Source organism: Suricata suricatta, chromosome X (assembly GCF_006229205.1).
Source record: "Suricata suricatta isolate VVHF042 chromosome X, meerkat_22Aug2017_6uvM2_HiC, whole genome shotgun sequence".
In the NCBI taxonomy this organism is placed as follows: domain Eukaryota; kingdom Metazoa; phylum Chordata; class Mammalia; order Carnivora; family Herpestidae; genus Suricata; species Suricata suricatta.
This window is the reverse complement of record NC_043717.1, coordinates 7660684-7667556: the sequence shown is the minus strand read 5'-3', so window position 1 is coordinate 7667556 and position 6873 is coordinate 7660684. Positions and strand designations below refer to the sequence as shown.

At 41.6% G+C, this 6873-nt stretch overlaps 1 pseudogene; it reads left to right on the top strand.

Moving 5' to 3' along the window:
- Positions 1 to 1750: 1750 nt before the first annotated feature.
- On the top strand, positions 1751 to 1925 carry LOC115284425 (annotated as a pseudogene).
- Positions 1926 to 6873: the final 4948 nt, after the last annotated feature.

Here is a 6873-nt window from a genome sequence, read left to right as displayed (position 1 = left end):
CTCATGCTGGGCATGGAGCCTGCTTAAGATTCTCTCTCTCCCTCTCTCTATAGCCCTCTCCCCCGCCCCCCCGCCCCCGGCACACACACTCTCTCAAATAAATGTAAAAAAAAAAAATAAAGAAAAAATAAAATGTCTCCTTAGAGTTGGGATTCCAGAGAAATTTGTAGAAAGTTTTATACAAGGTCCAAAATATCAAATCTGTTTTTTAAAAAGTTGACGTACATAATAGACTCCACATGCCAAGGCCTCTGGAATATGGAGGCCAACTTGAAGTTTGGTGCAATAATTTTAAAGGGAGCACTGAATGCTTAGTCATGTCAAATTTGCTTTACTTAAGACTCAGATGACATTTCTGAGTAAAACCTATCCTAGGCCATTTTCGCATAAAAATGGCTATTGTGAGTAATAAAACTAACTGTATGTTTTAAATTATTATTATTATTTTGAATTTGAATTATTGGGGAACAAAATAATAATATGCTGTTAACCATATTCAGAAATGTGTTCATTTCTTGATCCTTTAAGTGTTCACATTCCAGTTAGTGAATCTTGCAAACAGGGTTGTTTGGTTTGGTTATGTTCAAAAAATGGCTTTTTGTCCCGATAATTAATTTTTTTGTTTTTGAAGAAGGACTGATAAAGAGAATTGAGCTACAGTAAACGTTATTACTAGTTTTCAGTTCTCTGAGGAATCATGGCTAGAGATATACTTCCTCTTTAATCTGTAAATAATGCTTATAAGATGTCATGTTGATATTATTTTTAAAAAACAATCTTGTGAAGAGAATACCATATGAGTATGTGATTAATGGATCATGAAAAAAATAGCGTGATCACCAAATTAAAATTAGATTATTCATTTTTAAACTTGTATTGCATGTAGTAAAACCTACACCAGACATGGCAACTTTGGGTTCAAAAGTAACTGAAAATGATTTTCGTCCCTCAGTTATTAGAGATTAACATTTACTACAGATATGATATTTTAGGGATGTTTGGGGACATGCAGGCTTCTATCCCCAATCTTAGATTTTCAGCATCAAAGTTGTGTGGATTGCATGGTAATGGTTTGCTTTGGTAGACCTCAGGAAGTTTGCCATGTTCTTTATTGTGGTGTCAAATCTCTCTGGCCCAGGTGAAATCTCTCCCACCCCGTGGAGAGGATAATGTACAATAACCATGTATGAAACTAACTCATAAAGAGAAGCAGAAACAAGTTGAAATCCCAATGGGTAGAGTGGCTTCATAGTGGTGTTCCCCGATTTTTAGATTCTGCAGCGTTTTGGGGCACCTGGATGGCTCAGTCAGTTGAACGCCTGGCTTTGGCTCAGGTCATGATCTTATGGTTTGTGGGTTCGAGCCCCATGTTGGGCTCTGTGCTGACAGCTGGCTCAGAGCCTGGAGCCTGCTTGGGATTCTGTACCTCCCTCTCTCTCTTCCCCTCCCCTGCTCGTGCTGTCTCTCTCTGTCTCTCAAAAATAAATTAAAAAACATTAAAAAAATTAGATTCTGCAGCTTTTTCTTAGGTTCACTGAACTACCTAGCTATCAAAGGCAATAATTCTTTTTTCTCGAAGTTGGTTTCAGATGGGTTTTTGTTGCTTGCAACCAGGAGTCCTAATGAATGTAATTGTCAACATCCTGCGTACCTGCTGATACGACCACTATTTTGTATGTAGCAAAAGCAGGAAAGTGAGCCAAGTTATTTTGAACACACTTTTAATGACCTTTGACATGTAAAGGATTGTAGCTTTGTGCAGGGGCAGTATCCTAGTCAATGAGGTTTATCTAAGGTGTCATTATTGCTAATTGAAAACTTTTCCCAACATCCCGCTCTGACAACATGAAATGTAAAAGATTGTACCAAAGGTGATACTGCAGTGGTACAAGGGTGTCCGCAAGCTTTATAGCAAATTTTAATTTTTCATCGGATGGGAGTGCAATTCAAGTTTGCTGAAAAATATGTAGTAGGTGTAATGATAAGTCACATCCCTGTTTGCACATGGCTTTCTGAGCGTGGCACACACAGGCCTGGCTTGTGCGTATGGTCTCATGCATGTTGGCTTGTTGGAGTAAGAGGCTAGAGAGGATGGAGAGAGACCAGTTCTCATATAGGAACCGAAAGCTGGCGAAAGAGGCGAAAACACTTTTCTTTACTCAACATTTGGTTTCCATTGGAGGAAAATAGTGAATCTGGTTCTCAATCACTCTGCACTCAGCCAGGAAGGGTTGTAATGAAACCTTGGGAGTTTGCACGGACAAGGTATGGTTTACTTAGGGACTATATAAACATGTGGCTGAAAAGAGGTTGGGTTCTAATTAATGTCAGGGATTGTAAGACCTGCAGCCTTAATTCTTTTTTTTTTAATTTATTTTTTTCATAATGTTTTATTGTCAAATTATTTTCCATATAACACCCAGTGCTCTTCCCCTTAAGTGCCCTCCACCTTCACCACCACCTCTTTTCCCTCCTCCCCCTTCCCCTTCAACTCTCAGTTCATTTTCAGCATTCAATAGTCTCTCAAGTTTTGCGTCCCTTTCTCTCCCCAACTCTCTCTCCCTCCTCCACTCCCCCTGGTTCTCCATTAGGTCTCTCCTGTTTTCCTGCTAGACCTATGAGTGCAAACATATGGTTTCTGTCCTTCTCTGCCTGGCTTACTTCGCTCAGCATGACACCCTCAAGGTCCATCCACTTTCCTACAAAAGGCCATATGTCATTCCCTCTCATTGCCATGTAGTACTCCATCATTATTTTTAACTAATCTCTACACCCAGCGTGGAGCTCGAACCCACAACCCCAAGATCAAGAGTCACACACTTCTCTAATTGAGCCATCCAGGTGCCCTATGCAATCCTAATTCTTTATTTTTATCTTTAGCGGGAGAGTACGAGTGTGAGGTGGGGAAAGGAGCAGAGGCAGAGAGAGAGAGAGAATCTTAAGCAGGCTCCACGCTTAGCATGGATTCTTACACAAGGCTTGATCTCATGACCCTAGAATCATGACCTGAGCCAAAATCGAGTTGGTTGCTCAACTGACTGAGCCACCCCGGGGCCCCACAATCCTAATTCTTTTTTTTTATTTTAATGATTGACTTATTTTTGAGAAGAAGGGAGACAGTGTGAGCAGGGGAGGGTCAGAAAGAGAGGGAGACATAGAATCTAAAGACAGGCTCCAGGCTCTGAGCTGGCTGTCAGCACAGAGCCTGACACCGGGCTCGAACACAAAAACCGCAAGGTCATGACCTAAGCCAAAGCTGGACGCTCAACCGACTGAGCCATCCAGGCGCCCCCCCATCCTAATTCTTAATGGTAGTACTCCCCCAGAGTCCCATCTCAGTCCCACCGATGGGGCCAACTGTAACCTGCAAAATCAGGAATCCCACACCTTTGTCTCTACTCCAGATGCTCTACTGTCAATGTCAGACTCCAGTCTTTAACCTCCCCGCTTGTCTTGTGCCCATGTACCCATGTACCCAAAGTATCTCAAATGCAGTGAGTCCAAAATGAAACTCATCACCTTTCTTCCTCAACTTGCTGCTGTGTCTCTGTAAATTTCAGTGGCTAAATCATTATCCATTCTGTTGTTCACGTCTTATGTCTGGATAACACTTTTCTTCCTCATTTTCACTGTTTGATCAGTTCTTCCTAAATAGCTCTAAAAATGTATAGTCATCCTTCACGCCCCCTTTCTCTCTGCCCTCTCAGTAATCCTGCACCTAAGTCCTATCACCTAAATACTTGTCCAACTTATTTATCTTTTTTCCAACACTGCTATTGCCATAGTGGTCTGAGCCACTGCCCCCGCTCCTGGATCAGCATGGTAACTGGTAAGGGGATGCCGGGCTTTTAACCTGGACTCCGTACAGTCTTCTCTCCATGGTGCAGACAGGATGGGCTGCTTAATATGTACGTCTGCGTTGATACTCCATTGCCTTTGATCTCTCAGGGGGCTTCCCTTTGCTCTTAGAAAAAAGTGACATGGTTCACAAGACATTGTGTAGTCTGGACATGGTCTCTCTCATGGCACTCTATTCCTCTCTTTTCTTACATTATGTATGCTGATCTTGTCACAGTCCCTTTAACGTCCTATCCAGAATGTTCTTCTTTTATCACCTTTGTTTTCTTTTTTTTAATTGAAGTAGAGTTAGCATACAATGCTTCATTAGTTTTTAGTGTACAATGTAATGATTCAACAATTCTGTACATGACTTGATAAGGGGTTAATATCCAGAATATGTAAGGAACTTACACAGCTCAGCACCAGGGGTAAAATACAACTGAAAATGGGCAGAGGATGGGGCACTTGGGTGGCTCAGTATGTTGAGCATCTGACTCCTGATCTCAGCATGCGTCAGGATCCTAGGGTCACGGGACTGAGCCCCGCATTGGGCTCTGTGCTGAGTGTGGAGCTTGCTTAAATCCTGTCTCACTCTACCTTGCCCCCTCCCTGCTCCTGCTCTCGCACTTTCTCTGTCAACACAACAAAACATAATGAGATATCACCGCACACCTGTCAGAATGGCTAAGGTCAACAATACAAGAAACAAGTGTTGGCGAGGATGTGGAGAAAAAGGAACCCTGGTGCACTGTTGGTGGGAATGCAGACTGGTGCAGCCACTGTGGAAGATGGCATGGATGTTCCTCAGACAATTAAAAGTAGAACTACCATATGATCCATTGATACTACTACTGAGTATCTGCCCCCGCCCATGAAAACATTAATTCACCCCTTTGCCTGGTTGCCAGGTTGTCCTCCCAGATCTCAGGAGTAGGCTCATTATATGTCCACTGTCCCTTCATTTTATCCCGATGTTCATCTCAGATTATCATTATACATTCATGTGTATAGGGATTTGTCTCTCGCTAAATTGTAACTTCCATAAGATGCAGATCTTTTCTTGTATAGCATGTTTCTAGAACCTTCCAGTTTTCCGCTCACTTGACATAGTGGTGATTCAGTATATTTGAAATAGGACTCAATGCTTTACAGCACGTGTCATGTGCATTAAGTATGCTTTGGGAACCAGCGAGGAAACCTAATAAGCATCATTTATAATGTACTTTCATTTAGAAAATATTGTTTAAGAACAACCAAATTGTAAATAAGTTTCTGAGACCTCCCAGTAAAAAATTAAATTATAGCTACTTAATACACATATTATTAACTTCTGTGTTAGTAATATAACAACATGCAGACTATGTTATAAGACCGTGTTTTGAAATTAATAGATGTTTAGGTAAAAGGCTTATATATCAGTTTATAAATGCCACTTATCCTTTATGTTAGAGCTACTCAGGAGAACAGGGACTAGACCTATTTTGACTTACCATTACCTTGTGCCTAATATGATGTCTGTGACAGAAGAAAAACTCAGTAAGTTTTTGTTGATGAATGAATGAAGGACGCCGTTTTGTTTGCTTACTTTTGGCCTTTTACTCCTGATGTGGTGTTCCTACTTCTATGCCCCTTGTACTTAATTAACTTATATTTGTCTTTTAAGCTTCAGTTCGGGCGTCACCTCTTGTGTGAAGTCTTCGCTGATGTCAGCTGCCCTTCTGTGGATGATCACGTGTCTGTGAGCTTCCCATGCTGTTTGATTGGTGCCTGTGTCTTAGTCTCTCCCTGTGTAATGGGACCTCTTTGAGGAGAACTCCATCTCCAGTGCCTTGCACGGTCCCGGGTGCACCACAATTTCTCAAAAAATACTTATTAAGTGCACGAGTTAGTTAATTAATGAGTGTTCGGCCTTCAAAGTTCCCAGAGCCTAGCATCATTCTTGGTACATTATAATTGCTCCACAATTGCTTCTTGAGTGAAAAACAATGAATCAGTGGATCTTTAGCCTTCAAAACTCATCTTGATTTCAATCTAAATTACAAATGTGGGTAACTGGGCTCAAACCCACAAACCATGAGATCATGACCTGAGCTGAAACTGAGAAGAGGCTGCTTAACCAACTGAACCACTGGGGCGCTCCTTAAGATTTTAGTTTTAAGTCATCTCCACACCCAATGTGGGCCTCAAACTCACAACCCCAAGAGTAACATGCTTCACCAGCTGAGCCAGCCAGGCACCCCAGGGGTGGTCTTCTTAATAAGTGATGCTGAGTCAACCCATGTCCATATGAAAAAGGTATCTTGGCCCTCTAACTCAGCCATATGCCAAAATCAATCTCAGATGGATCGTCGACGCGTATGTGAAAGGTAAAAACAACAAAACATTTAGAAGAAAGCATAGGAGAATGTCTTAATGACTTTGGAGATAGCAAAATATTGCTACCCAAAAGCACTAGTTAAAAAGAAAAAAGCATACTACGTTGACATTAAGAACTTCTGTTCATCAAAGGGCAGCATAAAAATAGTGAACAAGCAAGTCACAGTGTGGGAGAGGGTATTTGAAAAGTGATGAACTTCAGCAGGGGGATGCACATTGCCAAGATAATCATTGCATGCTGACTGGAATGCCTTAAATGGAAAAGACCGATAACACCAAGTTTGGGCAAGGCTGTGGAGTGACTGGAACTCTCATACCCTGCAGGTGGGAGTGTAAATTGAAACAATTCTTCTTGAAAATTCTTTGAAAGGCTTTACTAAAGTTGAACATCTGATCCCGTGTGACCGGGCTATTGTTTTCCTAGCTGCGCGTGCTGCAGAAGTGTTGGTATGTTAACGAAACCCCTGTAAGAATGCTCCTTGTGAACAGCTCCTAGGCTGTCAGCTGTCTGTCTGAATAGCCGTCAGCTGTAGTCTGGATACGTCAGTTGTAATATGTTAATACAATAGAATACAATATATCACAGAGAACAAAAGATGAGCCGCTCACTAATATTACTGAATGGAAGCCACACACTAGGCAGTAGGTACTGAGCAA